At 39.0% G+C, this 17,031-nt stretch overlaps 1 protein-coding gene across 2 annotated transcripts in view; it reads right to left on the minus strand.

Annotated features, from left to right (window-relative positions):
- Positions 1–2,414: 2,414 nt before the first annotated feature.
- uts2r (urotensin 2 receptor) overlaps positions 2,415–17,031 on the minus strand; it is a 67,152-nt gene continuing 52,535 nt past the window's right edge. Inside the window, exons 4-5 of one of the 2 annotated variants that reach the window (XR_004327202.1) lie at positions 3,065–4,119; positions 2,415–2,813 (exon numbers count right to left, since the gene is read on the minus strand). The gene's annotated coding sequence lies outside the window, so the exon portion shown is untranslated. Of the gene's footprint in view, positions 2,814–3,064; positions 4,120–11,114; positions 11,254–17,031 lie in introns of those variants that run through there. The other variant, XM_032502124.1, reaches the window with a different exon arrangement.

Consider the following 17,031-nt stretch of genomic DNA (forward strand, 5'->3'; position numbering starts at 1 on the left):
GTAACAGCTTGGTTCCCAACTGCAACTCAGCTCACAATCTTTGTATCTTTTCAGAATTAAAGCCATAACATGATCGAACTGGGCCGGGACGACAATGGAGGCCTCAGTGGAGCCTCCCAGTTTCAAAACAAACGGTGGCTTCCCACATTTGTTGATGTTGTAGAAATTGACAGCATTGGACAATAACCTTTAATAGCAGTATTGTACATGCAAAGGATTTCAAATATCTGTAAACAGATTAAATACGTCAGCAACAGATACATCCGCAACAATATCTACAGGATGAAATAGATTTTTTTTCTCAAACATAAATTACATTTTGATTAGACTTTTTACAATTTTTAAATGGTTCAAAGCAAGGTTTTGATTTATTTAAAGAGCACCTTGTTTTGCACATAGGATAAGGCAGTCATTTCTTTTTATTTATCTTGTTCAAACTGCAAAAAAACCCAGAAAAGACCCAAAAAAGCGCCATGACACGTGGGATTGGACAAAAAAAAAAAAAAAACTTAATATACGTCATAACTTTTTAGCCATGCTAGTCCACATTGTGGTCCAGGCTGATCTGTCTCAAGTATTAAATATATTTTCAAAATGTAAATTTGACCAATACTTGGTTAGTGCCAAAATCAATGACATTACCATTAACCCTAGCTGCACCTTGGGTTTAGTGCTAATCAGATCATGCTAGCATGCTAAAATGCTTAACTACAATGATACACATGTTCAAAATAGTACCTGGTAACCATTAGCATTGTAGCCTTGGCATAGTGAGCGTTGTAGCACAATGATGTTAGCATGTAGCTCAAAGCTACAGCGTCACAGAGCTGCCAGCATGGCTCTAGTCCCTAAGGTCATTTTCAAATTAGTTATGATTGATTGATTGATTGATTGATTGATGGATTTGTACAGTCCCTGAGTAAGCCAGTTGCAGCCAGGTCACAGCAGGCTGGTCGCTGCTCGCTGCCTTCTGATTTCTGTCTGAATCAAACCTGGCCACACGCATTAAGAATAGCAATAAAAAATATTTTATTATTATATATATATATATATATATATATATATATATATATATATATATATATATGTATTCACAACACATTCTCACTCCCATCTCATAAAATACGGATGCTTGGTCAGGTGCCTTTGTTTTTATTTTATATATACAGTATATAGATAGAAAATATACTGTTTATATATGTGTGTGTGTATGTGTGTATACAAACCCTCTATCTTTCTATTATTTCAACCCTTGTATAGTATTTGGGTCAAATTGACCCATTTCAAATTTTTACAAGAAGAAAAATGGTACATATATACATTTTTTCTACCAGCCTTACTGTATTTTCTGTGATAAACATGTATTCCTGACCCAATTCAGAAAAACATCCTGGATATGACACTTATGTTTTTCACATAGTGGATTTTGAACATGAATCATAACCTTATGACAAAAAAAACAAATCCCACTTCTATTTTTAATTGTGTGCTAGTAGAGACTGATTGCATTCCCTAAACATATGTCATCTCAATTGTTTGAAATTGAGATGAAGAGAAAGTTTGTTAATAGATTATGAAGTAAATTTTATTTCAGAATTGTTTTTTAAACCCCAAATAAGTCACGGGTCAATTTGACCCGAGGGATACGAGAAGGTCCCAACAGTGAAGACAACACCAGGGTTAAATATATATATACAGTTGCTCAAATATTGCTCTCTACATTTTATATTTTTATATTTTGTGTTGACACTGTAGAGGGGTTGCTTGAATCTCGTTGCACAGGTACTGCACTTGTGTACAATGACAAAGGCTTTCTATTCTCTCTCTTTCTTTCTCTCTTTCTATATATATACAGTTGTGCTCATAAGTTTACATACCCTTGGTTAAGTTGTCTAAAAAGAGGAATAAAAAACATCTTTTGGAAATTGATCTAAATGCCTTAATTTAAAAAAAGGAAAAATCCAATCTTTTAAGGACACCAATTTTCTTTGTGAATGAATATGTTTGTAAATAAATAAATGTTCTTCTATAAAATACAGAGGCCATAAGTATACATACCCTTATGTTAAATTCCCATAGAGGCAGGCAGATTTTTATTATTAAAGGCCAGTTATTTCATGGATTCAGGATACTATGCATCCTGATAAAGTTCCCTCGGCCTTTGGAATTAACCCCCCCCCCCCCCCCCCCCCCACAACCCCTCCACATACTAGAGATGGATTTCAGACCATGGACACTAGAGTATTTGTGGATTCTTATTTCAGTAGACACAACTGTTATATACTAAATTTTAACATGGGGCACAAACCCTGCTACTCTTGTGAAAGTCACTGAGTTTCACCCATTGACCCCCCCCGACCAACCTCCCCACATGAAATTTCCCCCTTACATACTACTGGCTAAACCCCGTCTAAATGCCCAAACCTCTGTATTTTACACGTTTGGAGTAAGAGCGAGTTGATACTCATTTACTTATGTAGGTTATGTTGAGACATAAGTAATACATTAAGAGTTTCATATCCAGTTACAAACTCCTTGTAGTTGCTTTAAATAGCAGTCCGCTTCCGTGTTTTGGTGTGGTTTTTATACCTGATGCTGACCGTGCTCAAGTACACATTGTGAGTACTCAAGACTTATAGTGTTTTCAAGTGGACAAAGTGTTCACACTATTTAAAAAACTGGACTTTTGGCTCAAGGGTTCCCAGATTCGGGCCCAGGCCCCTGATCTGAAAGCCCCCTTAGTCTCGTTTGACAATAACTGAGGTCTATAGCACATCTGACAATGTGTCACGCTTTGGCTACACAGGTAACGTCTCGGGTTACGTATGTAACCCTTGTTCCCCGAGATAGGGGAACTCGAACTGCGTTGGTTACGACACCATGGGAAAGCCATAGTGTCGTAACCGACGCAGTTTAAGTTCCCCTCAAAAGGGAACGTCTTGGGTTACGTATGTAACCCTTGTTCCCCGAGATAGGGGAACGAGACACTGTGTCGGTTACGACACTATGGCTTTCCCATGGTGTCGTAACCGACACAGTTCGAGTTCCCCTTGAAGGAGAACACAGTTAGTGGGATCCATTAACTTCAGGTTAGGGTCTTTTTTGTTTCGGTCTTTTCATGGGATTTGTTGACAACAAGAAAAATACATAATGCCAGACTTACTGGGTGTTCTGACCAAAAAGAGCACTGTGTTTAAAAGAAAAAAATGGCAATGCTAGTTGCTTTAAGTATCAGATGATGAAATGTGATCCAGAAAATCTAAAAAAGAAAATTTAGAAACAGATAAAATACATTTGAAGTATTATAAGATTCAAAACAATGCCCAATGACAATCTTTTCTTTTTATCTAACATAAGGAAAACTAGAAGAAATATGGTGTTCGTATTGCAAAGTAATCAGCTGGGAATGTGTCTTTTATCTTTAACAACCTTGCATTTTTTTTCCCTATAGTCACATAGTGGTATCATTAAAATGAATTTTGGCTTTTTTTTTCTCACAAAATGTTATGTCTGAACACTGCCTTGCCGTTAAATTACAAACATTCAAGCTGTCCTACGAAATCTATGAAGTCTTTTGCTGCAGCTGAAGCTCCTTCATGCATTTTCTATCTGTGATGGATTTAAAATATCAGACTCATTTTATTGATATTTCCCCATTTTTGAAGCAACTGATGCCTCTTTAATGGTGCCTTAATCTCACTACCCTGTTGTAACAGAAATAACAGTTTCAAATACATGTTTACATGTATTTCACAAAAGGAACTTGAGTAGCACAGAGGGTAAACATATGAGAAAGCATAAATATGAAAGTCTCATTTCGCCATGTAAGATGCTCATCTTTCTCCTTATGCCACAGGAGGTTCTGACAGTAACTAATAAAGACAGACATGATTGTGTCTACTTTACACAGTCTCAAAAAGCAGCAACCAGCGTCTCCTTCCGTGGCTTCTGGTGCACACACACGTTGATCTGCAAATACAAAAGTATTTTCAATCTTCATCATCCTCTTTAACAGTAGGGGGGGGGGGGGATGAGAAGATCCGATTCTGCTCATGTTTCTGTCGTCTCCAACAGGTTCCGTCTGTCCTTTCTTCGTCTTCCACCACAGCTCGGTCATATCTATCAGGGTGACAAAGGACAGGCTATTAATACCGTGGTCGTAAATCCTTCACACACACACACACACCACACACACACACACACACACACACACACACACACACACACACACACACACACACACACACACCACACACACACACCACACACAGAGTTTTCAGAGCATGTTCTCTTTGGAAACAGCATGTAAAATAGCATGGAAGCAGTTATCAGTTCCAGTGTGCATTCACAAAGGTAGGCACAGTTATTTTTGGTTTACACACACAGACCACACACACACACACACACACACACACACACACACACACACAATTATAGCATGACTTAGAAGGCATGGTAAACAGGATTCCCTGGCAGAATCAGATGTGAACGGTGTGTGTGTGGCATCTTTGGTTTCACTGCCATAAGTGGCACTTTCACACCAAAACTGTTTATCCTCTTACATACATATATACATACGTATAACCACTTCAGATGAAGCACATTTCCCCAGGGTGGAGATTTTGCAGAGCTGTAGGCTTAGTCACAGTCAATTTCATCAAACTAAGAGGTGCCTCCAAGAGTTTCTTTGACAAAACAAAGGATATCTTTTCATAAGTCAAAATGCTAAACCACAAAACTGTATGGATGTAGGTTGGATCAAAGACTCATTTTCAAAAAAAAATTAGCTTCCATTTGTGACTGCCTTAGTTTCCCAAACTAACAAATCTCAATCATTCCCAATCAGCAGAGACGGAGAGCGTAGGTACTTTATATGTTACGAGATAACACAGCACAGGCTAATTATTGCTAACTAACGTGCTAGTTAACATTAGTAATTAAACCTAAACAGCTGATGTAAGTCAAAACTGTCTGAGAGCTTACCCTGTACTATACGGTAATTCCTCTACTGTGCGACAGCAAGTCGCATGGTTATGACACAATTGTTAGCCTAATTTTATAAAAATGTCTGCTACGGAGCCATAAGGTTAGCCACAAGGTAATGGAGCCTTTTATACATTGTGGTGTTCCTTTAGAAAAAATCAACGGACAAAGAGAGTCTTGAATTGTTCAGATGTAAAGTTATTCGCTGTCAAAGGGACGTCAAAATGAATGGGAGTCAATGGGATGCTAACGGCGGGTTAGGCTTCATAGCATCAAAATGGAGCCATGCAGAAAACTCAGACTACCACACTAAAACAGGGAACAGAAACACACTACTACTCAGAATAATACACCAAACATCCAATCAGGAACATAACCAGTCCTCAGGATGATACATAATCAAAACAGAAAGATACACCATAACAACAATCAATGTACAAAAACAGGAAAGAAAAACCCACAGTACAGAAACAGTAGGGAATAGAGGCAACAGAAATATACACAACCACAACAAAAGCTACTTTAAAACACAAAGCTACTTCTCATTGGCAGTAGTTGTAGCACACACAGGAAAAGTAGCTTAACAACTCATTATCTCTCTGCTCCACACCGTCAAACCAGCATCGCTGATGGATTCTCTCCCAAATTAGCGCAGAATCTGCACTTTTGGGGATTATTTTCTTTTTCTAGAGAAAATAAAATGTAGCATTGGCTTGTGCTACCATGCTCATTGATGGAAAAAAGCTGGCTACTGGAAATAGCAGTATGGTTTGCTAGAATAGTAACTTATACTGTTAATTGATCCCCAGTGGGGAAAATACAATTTACACTCCATTTCGTTAGTAATCACTACACACATGCCTGAAATACACACACTATTCATGCACAAATGGAGAGATGTCAGAGTGAGTGGGCTGCCAGTGCTGGACCAGAACCCTGAGCAGTTGGGGGTGGGGTATGGTGCCTTGCTCAAGAGCACTTGGCAATGGCCAGGAGGTGAACTGGCATCTGTCCAACTACCAGGCCAGTACTCTGTATTTTTGTCCATACTGAGACTTGAACCAGGGACCCTCCGGTTCCCAACCCTACTCCTTGAGGACTGAGCTACTGCCACCCAAAATCTACCTGAAAATGTAGTGTAAGCTCATAGCTATGCAGCGTCATCACTCTCAAACTCTTTCTACAACACTACGAAGGTCTTATCTACTATCCACACCTTTATCTTAATCTGCATGGCAACTTTAAGGTCCCTATCTTGCACGCAAAGCCCAAATCAAGAGTCTTTGCTAGTTTAAGCCAGACGCAGTTGTCGTTTAAAAATCAACTGTACCTGCGTCCATCTGTGCACCCATGGGCGTGCTCGTCTTACAGGGCAACCTGATCTCACAGAATTCCAAGAAATGAACACGTCCCCTTAACTCAAAATTGGTGACAGTTTCATTGAATTGCAAAAAAAACCTGCGATGGGCCTAAGGAAGACTTAAAATGAACACTGATCGCCAAAAAATCCGTGATGGGCCCAGGGAAGAATTTAGAGAAAATTACACTTAATTTAAGGGAAAGGTCGTGGGTGGGCTTACGGTTCTGTGGCACGCGGGAAGAATGGGTGATGGGTTTAGGAAAAGAAGAACTTTAGGAAACACGCGGGACACGATACCCGATCTCCTAGGTGAAAGGAAAGTCCCGTGTTTGACCCGTCCACCACAACCTCCTTTCATACTAATCACTACCATGGTCACTCCTAATGCTACGTCACCTCTTCATTGGATTCACACTGTTTCCCATGGTGGCCACACAGACTTTTCACACATTCCGGGACACCACCATGCGACGCCAAGTTAACAGGTTGTGAGCATTTCACGGAGATCTGTGAGACCAGGGTGTGCAGGGAGGTGTGTTCAGGTGCAATCATGGCGTATTGCTATCTTGAGGCAGTGGTGATCGTGCCAACAAAAACCTGGTCTAAAAATAAAAATCATGCCATCATAATCAGAGATGGCAAAAGTACTTGCGTCCCGTACTTAAGTAGAAGTACAGATACTTGTGTTACAAATACTCTGGTAAAAGTAGAAGTACTGATTTAACTGATTTAACCCTTGTGTTGTCTTCCTGTTAACCCTGAAGTTGTCCGTCCAGGTCAAAATTGAAAATGAATCATTTTTGGGGCCTTTTCCAGTGTTTTTGTTGCTTTTTCTGTTTTATTTCTCACTTTTTCCAGCTTTTTGCACTTTTTTTTTAAAAAACCTGAGCAGGTTTAATAATAGGTTTTACACTTCTTCTTGGAATTCATGGTCAACAAACCTCATGTATGTCAAATTACACACACGGTTTTACTTAAAAAGGCAGAAATTATGAATTATTTTGACTAATAGTTAAGATCAGAGGATGTTGAGTGGATCACAGATGGGTAGATTTCAAAGTTTAGTCCGGATACTGTTTTGAAACCATTAAAAAAAAAGAATTAAAATGCTATAAGATTAAAGAAAACACCCACAAAATTCAATGAAAGTAATCATTAATGTCATATGAAGAACACATGGAATCATCCATGTTATTTTTGGTAAATTAGGTTGAAAGAAATCCATATTTCTGATGTAAAACACCTTGAAACGGGTCAATTTGACCCAAGGACAACACAAGGGTTAAGTACAGGTCTCGAAATTTACTTAAGCCATAAAAGTAAAAGTAGCCTTGCGAACGACTGAAAGCTACCTGGACCAGACAGATGTTACTAGAAAGCACGTTGAGAAACTTCATTGGACATGAAAAAAGGCTCTTTATATGCTGTCGCCTACAATTTAAATGTCTGCCAATAGGCCTAAAACATCACATATATGATTATGATGATTGTGACAGAAACTGGGACTCCAGGTTAATAAGATTCTCAATGAGCAGCAGGATTCATCGTCCCCTTAAAGCAATCTACATGGATGTGTGTGTTCACATGTGGCTTCTGGAAAGAAAGTAAAGGATAAAATATGAATGATTAAACACATTAATTAAGAAGTTCCGCAGCACATTGGCCAGGAGTCATTCTTGATGCTACTATCTCAAACATCTCGCTCAGATAAGGCCGAGGATGATGGGAATGTCTTGCTGCTTGTCTGTTTAATCTCTGGGAGCTCCGTTTTCTTCATTTTCCATCATGTCGCCTTCCGTACTATGCGCTAATCTTAGCGCCATCAATCATTCACTAGATTTAATATGGTATTGATGATGCGAACAATAATAACGGTAACTCCAGGGAAATGATTGTAAACTTGTTAGTGAGGACTAGATTAGGACTTGATTTAAAGATGATTCTGGTTTCCAACTTGGCCCCAGGTGTGTCTGTTAACACACGGACGGAGACAACTTCCTCTGTCGATGCTTTGTTACAATCAAGCATCATGTAACCTAGGTAACAGGCGAAGAACACAAATAATAAAATCACTAGCTAACTTACTTTAAATGTGCAAGAACTATAGACCAATACAACAGGCTTAAATGAGCTGACAACATCAGTTACACGACTTACAGTTCTCAAAGACCAAACACACACACACACACACACACACACACACACACACACACACACACACACACACACACACACACACACACACAATCTGATTATCCTCCAGACAACTTGTCTCTTTTTCTCCAACATGACGACCTCCTGTACAAAACTAAAGTAACGAGCCAATTTTGTAAAATGTAAGGGGTAGAAAATACCGATATTTGTGTTAAAATAGAAGGAGTGAAAGTAAAAAGTCAACACAAAAATAAATGATAAAGTAAAGTAAAAATATCAGAAAAATCTACTTAAGTGCAGAAACAAAGTATTTGTATTATGTCACTTCACATATCTGATCATAATAGCAATGCGCCAAGGTACAACCGCGCCTGGAGCGATGACTCTGATTGGTTGATTGCATGTTACGCCTCTGATTAATGAAGACACTCATATACATATATAAGTATTGAGGTTTTTGGCTGGACAACAAACTTTCTTTCAAAGTTCTTGTTGAAAAGCTTGTAAAAAAGCTGAAACTAAGGCTGAATCCCATTTCTTCTACTTTCCCCCTACCCCTTACCCCTATCCCTTGGCCCTTGAAACGAAGGAATAAGGGGTAGGGGTGAAAACATACCCCCATGAAATGGGACACCACTTGGTTACATCACCATGCAGTATTGATCACAAACTTCCAAAATGGCGTCTCTGTCTATTGATTGTGTGGGTTTGGACAACAGTGTCATATGCATTTACATATTTATATATTTTATAGTTATTTTTATGTTCACTTTGGTGGTGCAGAGGCAGATGTTCTTATCTGTTCTTATCTTATAATACATATGTGTATGCAAACACATGGTGTGTTGTATATCTGTCAGCTGGGGTTTTATTTTAGAAATAAAACTTGTTTTAACATGTCAGCCAGAAAAACACTTGTGCAGGCTACTTTTTAAAGTGTTTTGGACTATGGTGATGTGGTCTACATGCATGCTGCCTCTAATACTCTCCACCTGTTAGATTCTGTGTACCATAGCGCTCTGCACTTCTTAATTAACTCTTATTACCGTATTTATCATTGGACGCTGTATGAACTGGGAGGCTGGCCGTCACTAAGTCTACGTAGACAACTTCATTTGGATATTTTTATATGCAAGACCATGTTGGGTAAACTGCAAACTGAAAAAAAGCCTTCTCTTACACTCCATGGTCTTGGAATAACTTGCAAAACTTGCTCCATCTAAGTGATCTAGTCCCATTAAATGAAATTAAGGCCATGTTAAAATGCCATGTAATTCAAAAATGCAACTGCCACACGTGACCTGCTCCTTTCCTTCTATGTGTGACTTAGTCTATGCTGTATTTCTGTTTAAATTGTAACTGGTGTGCCGTCTCGGCCAGGTCTCCCTCGGAAAAGAGATTTCAATGGGACTTCCTGGTCAAATTAAGGTTAAATGAAAACAAAATAAAGAAAAAACAACCCTTTACAACCAAGCGCCCGGCGCACGGACCCGTTTTTCCGCCGTTAAAAACAAGGAAAAGTGGATCTGTGCTTCACGTCACACGCTTAAAACGTCAAAATAAAGCCCTAAATGTCTTCTCACAGCTCACTTTTGTACTCCATTTTACAATCCTCTTGAGCTTAATCAAGTCAAATAGAAGTGGGTCAGATTAAAATTCATTCATTCATCTGCATCACAAGATTTAGTCCCATTTCCCAGATACTGTACATGTACAGTAACCACAATGAATATGTTAAAGACCCATCTAATGTCTTGTTCTTTCTTCAGTGTGGATCAAGTCAGGTCATCTCCACTGCAAATGTAATCTAGTCAATTCAATTTTATTTATAGTATCGAATCATAACAAGAGTTATCTCAAGACACTTTACAGACCACACTCTATGATTTACAAAGACCCAACAACTCCAGTCATCTGAATGCAATCAGGAAGCCTCAGAGATATTAATAGAATTTGCTGATTGCTGCCGATTTGCTGATTGTTGAAGTAATTCATTAATCAAAGGGTTTGTTATAATAGATAGATATATAATCCTCACTATGGGTAAGAAAAATTAAAAGGAGAATGTTGATCACCATAAAATGCGTATATACTCAAATGCCAGTCGTTAAAATCATATTATTTGTATTAAACTAAAAGTTTAATATTGCCCATGTCAAGCTCACTGAGCTTCTTCATTAAAATTAAGAAAGGGTCCTTGGTAAAATGTATTAATGATACAAGAAATGGCCAAAGATCAATGGGGAAAAAGGTGGCATATAATGCAGCTTTGAGCATACATAGGTTTTTGCAGTATTGAATATGTTTTTTGACCTGATGATTGCACTACTAGATGAAATATCGGGGGTTCACCAAGGTCAATAGAATTCATGCTCCATGAATGTCATGGTAATCCATTTCATATTTTAGATGTTTCAGTCTCGAACAAGCATGGCTATTAATTCAAAAGATTATATAACTCTGTAATATAGCCAACATCATTTTAGAAAAATAAAATGTGGATTAAAAATGCACGGCGTCCTAGTTCTACCAGAATAATTAAACCACTAACAAAGTCTTGACTAATTTCACAACAAAGTCTCGCTGAAAGTATTGGAGCAGAACGACACTTTCAACTTGCATCCGTGATGAAGTGTGTGTGCGGGAGAGACTCGTTTGTTAGCGTGAGCAGATGCAGGTCCAAGACATGCTCTCGTCACTCTTTCCACATCCACTTTACAAGAATCCCTCACTGGAACATCCAGCATCCCTCTGGCCTGTAAATGTGAACGCTCTATCATTAAAAGATACCGATTACACACTCTCACGCACGCACAAAACTTGGCCCACAACAGCGGGCACTTTAAAGACCTTTCCTTCCCACTGTGAAGGGCTGTTTGCGGTTGACATAAAAAAAGCTGAAAGAGACAATCTACACCATTTCTTTCATTCAACATCTCTCTTTTTTTATATTTAATAATCTTCCCGTATCCAATTTCTATCTCTGTGTTTAGCTAATACCGCTGCGATTAGAGCTGTTCACATATTTGGACTCCATGATTACTTTAAGGATTAAATCTAATCCTATGACTTTAAAGCTTGGCTGATCGATCTGTGTTTGAATTGAACTTTACGCTTTCTAAAATTCACTTATCCACTGTCAGGTCTTATTGCACCCACCCAGCGTACTGCTTTTAAGACGTGATACTGTATGGTTAGCAGTCTACCAGCTGTGTAGGACTGTTCACACATGTAGGTAAAGTCTCCTTTGGCTGATACGATACAGTGCAAATGTGAGCAATTTGTACGTTCAGTAACAGTTCATTAGGCAGTTATGGGGCCGGGTGCATGGGTCAGTTGCTAACATGATAAAAATAAATTGTTTTTTTTAAATCAGCTCATTATGAAAAACCAACACACTCTGTTGGTTGCAAACACCTACACAGATTAGTTATCTACGATATGCATCTCTTCTTGTACTTTATCTGCTGTGAGACTTCAATCTTCATGCATGGGATTATTAATGTTTATTTTATCTTAATCTAGAGAGTCTAGAGACTTTCGGGGCCAATTTCCTTCAAACTTGGGACATTCCCTTCAGTTGAAGTGCAGGAAGTTGGGGGGCGATCGCCAGCTCCGCTAGTAAGACCGTGCGCCCCATGTAGGCCTTTGCAGCCGCCCTGGTTTGACTCCAACCTGCGGCCCTTTGCCACGTGTCATCCCCCATCTCCCCCCCACCTATCCTGTCTATCGACTCTCACTATCAAATAAAGAGAAAAGCTCCCCAAAATAATCTTTAAAGGTCCCATGACATAGTGCTTTTTGGAATCTTTTATGTAGACCTTAGTGGTCCTCTAATACTGTATCTGAAGTCTCTTTTATATAGACCTTAGTGGTCCCTAATACTGTATCTGAAGTTCTTTTATATAGACCTTAGTGGTCCCTAATACTGTATCTGAAGTCTCTTTATATGGCCTTAGTGGTCCCTATACGTTCTGAAGTCTCTTTTATCTAACCTGGTGTCCTAAACTTTTATCTGAGCTCTCTTATCTGACCTAGGTCCCTAATAGTATCTGAGTCTCTTATATAGACTTAGTGGTCCATAATACTGTATCTGAAGGTCTTATATAGACCTTATGGTCCCTAATACGTACTGAGTCTCTTTACACCTAGTGGCCACTAATACTGTATCTGAGTCTCTTTTATGCCATGGTCCCTAACCTGTGATCTGAAGTCTCTTGCACATGATGGTAGAGTTACGATGTCACACCATTGCTGTCTCTTGTAACTAATCCTGCGTTGGGAGAACATGAAATTGAGTGCACTATGCACTGATAATCCTAAATATAGCATATACATATGCACCTACTGACTGGTCGACAAAGAGCAAAGCAAGTCAAGTAACACTGACTCTCACCCCACTGCAACTTCATAGACCCTGAGTAGTTTTTCATGCACATGCAGGCCTGTGTTAGAGGAGTATATGCAAACAATGAATGGAATGACTTTAGTTTACTCAGTTTGTTATCTGTAAGCTTTTCATTGAAGCAAGCAGGAATATTTCACTTCAATTTTTGGGATATTCATGTCAATATGGCAGCTCCTGATGGAAATGGATGAACTGGAAATTGTTGTATCTCTGGCCCGTCTTCTTGTTTTCATGGCATTTCACCATTGATGGAACTCTGCATTTTACTTTGTATGGTGTGGATTTGATGAATACTTATGTATGATTGGAAGGTGGCTACTTTATTATGACTTATTATGTTACTCTTATTTGAAGGCCCTGAAAACATATTCTCCCAGCTTCTATCAGCCACCTACTATAAACAATTAATGTCATTAACAATTTTCCTCTTTAGGATGGATTGCAATCAATTTGTTGTGACCTTAACTTTTAATCTAGCGCCATCGTCAGGTCAAAATCCCCAAAAAAGGTTTCAGTTCTTTGGTTTTTAACCAAATACCTGCAAAACGAATGCCATTCCAACCAGGACGGATGAGTGGACAGCTGCTTTAACCCTCATGTTGTCCTCGGGTCAAATTTGACCCATTTAAAGTTTTTTCATCACAAAAAAATTGGGCCTTATTAGAAAATATCAAAAGTATCCACAACAGTGAAAAAGTGACAAAAATGACGGAAAAACAATTACTTTTTTTCGTGGTTGACTGGAAGACAACACAAGGGTTAACTGGCTAGTTGAATGACATAATGCCATAAAACATGAATTGCTGATTTGTCATCTGATGCTTAGACTGCTTTACTAGCTCATACACAGTGTTGGGGAGTAACGGAATACATGTACCGGCATTATGTAGTAATACAAATTATGAGTAACTGTATTCCATTACAGTTACAATTGAAATAGTTTGAGATTAGAAGACAATTACATTGTTGAAATCAATGGATCACATGACGATACTTCTGTTAATAATAATAAATTAATGTTAATAATAGTAAATTAATCCTCATGTTGTCCTCGGGTCAAATTGACCAGTTTTCCTATATCAGTGTCCTTTTTAATTACCCAAAATAACATGATTGACTCCGCACAACGCTCTTTGCCAAGTACAAATCTCTACTTTCATTAATTTTGGGGCATCAATTCAATTTTATAGCATTTGAAAAACAAATTGAAGTGATTTTGAATTAGTATTGAGTAAAAGTTGACATATTCCAGTCTGTGTTTATCCATCAACATCCATTCCTTTCATTTTAGTCAAAATAATTCCTAATTTCTGCTTTTCTAACTCAAACATAAGGTGTAATTTCCTCTAAATGAGGTTTATTGACCATGAATTCCAAAAATTACTGTAAAACTAAAGTTAGTGTCAGTTGGTGGTAAACGTCAAAAAAAGAGACAAACATTGAAAAAATGTTGAAAGTGTTGAAAAAAGGGACAAAAAACGTGAGAAAAAGTTAAAAACATCGATTAAAAAAGGGTTGATTGTCAATTTTGACGAGAAGACAACACAAGGGTTAAGGGAACGCCATGCATTTCCCAGAAGCCCCAATATGAAAATGAAATAGTGAGCCCAACAGAGGTATAGATGGAGCCGGAACCGGCACAACAGAGCCGGTTCTGTTTGAATTTCTATCTTGAAAATTCAAACAGCATTTCCCATTAAAAAAGAACAGGGAGAACCAAATATAAATGTGGCAGCACAACCTCTGCTTACCAGCAACCAACCTGCTTCCAGCGTACCAATGACTCCACCTCCAACCTAAAGCATCTCACCCTGGTTGTCCTTGGGTCAACTTTGACCAAATTTTTACATTAGAATTTTTGGGTTTCTTTGATGAAATTCCCCCAAAAATAACACAAAAAAAGCGTGGATGTATGTTGTGTGGAAGCCCGTAAAATTAACGATTACTTTCATTGAACTGTGGGGTTTTTTTTTTTTTTTTTATAGCATTTGAAACAAACTGTGAGCCCTCAGCATCTGGATCTTAACTATGAGTCCAAAATAACCATCATTTTGGGGGGTTTAACAACAAACATTTGGTTTTATTAAAAAGTGACAAATGTTTCAAAAAGCGTCAAAAACATAGGAGAAAAAAAAAAGGTAATTTGCAATTTTGACCCGGAAGGACAACCAGTTCAGTCTCTGGGAAGACAACACAAGGGTCAAAGGAAGTTATTTTTTGTTATTTAACCAAGGGTGGTCGTCTGCTGTACTTTTACTGGTCACCTTTCCATTTTGTAGTTGTATCAGGTCTGCTTAGTTGACGTGCAACTTTACTTTCTCCTATGTGCTGATTTACTAGCTCCATCTAACGTTAACTAAAATTAGCTCGTGGTAGCAAGACTGCGGTTAGATTTTTGTAGTACGCTGTGCAGTTCAGGACTACAAATATTAAAATCTATCTTCTTGTTCACATGTATGTACATGTACACATCCAGCCAGTTGGAACAGAAAAACACACCAGAACAAGCCTGTTTAGTCAGCAGTATTTGATGGCTGCATTCTCATAAAAATGCAATTCAATGTGGAAGTGATCCAAGTATTCAGAATAACATTACACATGAAAAAAGAATTCTTTCCATATTACTGTTTTGGGCATGTATTCTGTAACGGAATACGTTATGAAAGTATCTTACACAACACTGTTCATAGCCTAGGCCAGGGAACACACACTATGAACTGCATGCAGAGGCTGTGTCATGATTGCCAGTTATGTTCCTCAGTAATAGAGTCATGTTATAGGGCTGTTTGAATAGCAGTGGGTAGAAAATTAAAAACATGAATGACACTGTGTCTCTCCTCCATTATCCCTTCTCCTATTTTTTCACTGTGCTGTTCCGTCACACCTCTCTCGCTCAGTCTGTCAGTGGCAGCCAAACCACCTTATAGCCCACTTGGCAACAGCTGTGAGGCAACGAGGAGCAGATTCGCCCTCCATTGCCAATGCCTCATCATCAAGAGCTCATCAGGGACCATGAGTGGTTCTCAATATGCTGAGGGAAGTAATGGTTCAGCGACTGACGGTTGTTTCCTCTGCCATTTCCTGCAACTCCACAGATGTTAAAAGAAGCGACCTCCAGAATGCTTGTGACACGCTGCATTTTTAACCCTCTGAGGTCTAAAGGCATACATCACACATGTATCTGGTTAGGGTATTTGCATACAACTGATCCCCATGCTTGTGTGATTGAGCGTGCCACACAGCAGCTTAGTTTCCCTTTATTTCTCTAGTAATTCCACACTTTAAAATTGATCTAACTTTTTATAGTGTAAATTGTATATTGTCATTTGGCTTAAAACTGAAATTCCCAGGTACATGATTGAAGGCACGTGATTTACTCAGGCTTCCAATTCAAATCATGAAGCACTTTTCTAAAAAGTGGACAGTCCAAAAAAACAGCGTGGACACAAGTCTGAGTTCATTTAGCATATGTTTCTTTTCAAAATGTTCAGAACAAACTCAGCTTACCGCTTAGCGACACCCACATTTTTTCTAGAGCCATGTGTAAAGAGATAATTTGGCCTCAAATCTCTTTTGAGTTTGCGAAAGTCTTAGGTTGTACATGATTGAAGTAGTAAATCAATGTCAGAAATGCAATTTTGTAATATCGTTTTTTGAGGACTCGCCGGTGCGTCTTTTGTCCTCAGAGGGTTAAAGAATTGTATTATGGTATTTGAAATGTTCGGGCATCTGGTAAGGATGCCTCCTAGGCGCCTCCCTAGGATGGTGTTCCAGCCACGTCCAGCTGGGAGGAGGCGTCTGGGAAGACCCAGGACTAGGTGGAGAGATCACATATCCAACCTGGCCTGGGAACGCCTCGGGACCCCCCAGTCGGAGCTGGTTGATGTGGCTCAGGAAAGGGAAGTTTGGGGTCCCCTGCTGGAGCTGCTGCCCCGAGACCCAATACCGGATAAGCGGATGAAGATGGATGGATGGATGGATGGATGGAGGGATGGATGGATAGATATTTGAAATGTTGAAAGGAGCATTTGGCTACCGGGGATTCAGCTGACTGCAAAGTTAAAGCTTCTATGCAGCAGATGGGCGAATCTCCTCCATGGTAGGGCTGGCAGAAAGATTAACAGGG

Source organism: Etheostoma spectabile, chromosome 21, assembly GCF_008692095.1.
Source record: "Etheostoma spectabile isolate EspeVRDwgs_2016 chromosome 21, UIUC_Espe_1.0, whole genome shotgun sequence".
NCBI lineage: Eukaryota > Metazoa > Chordata > Actinopteri > Perciformes > Percidae > Etheostoma > Etheostoma spectabile.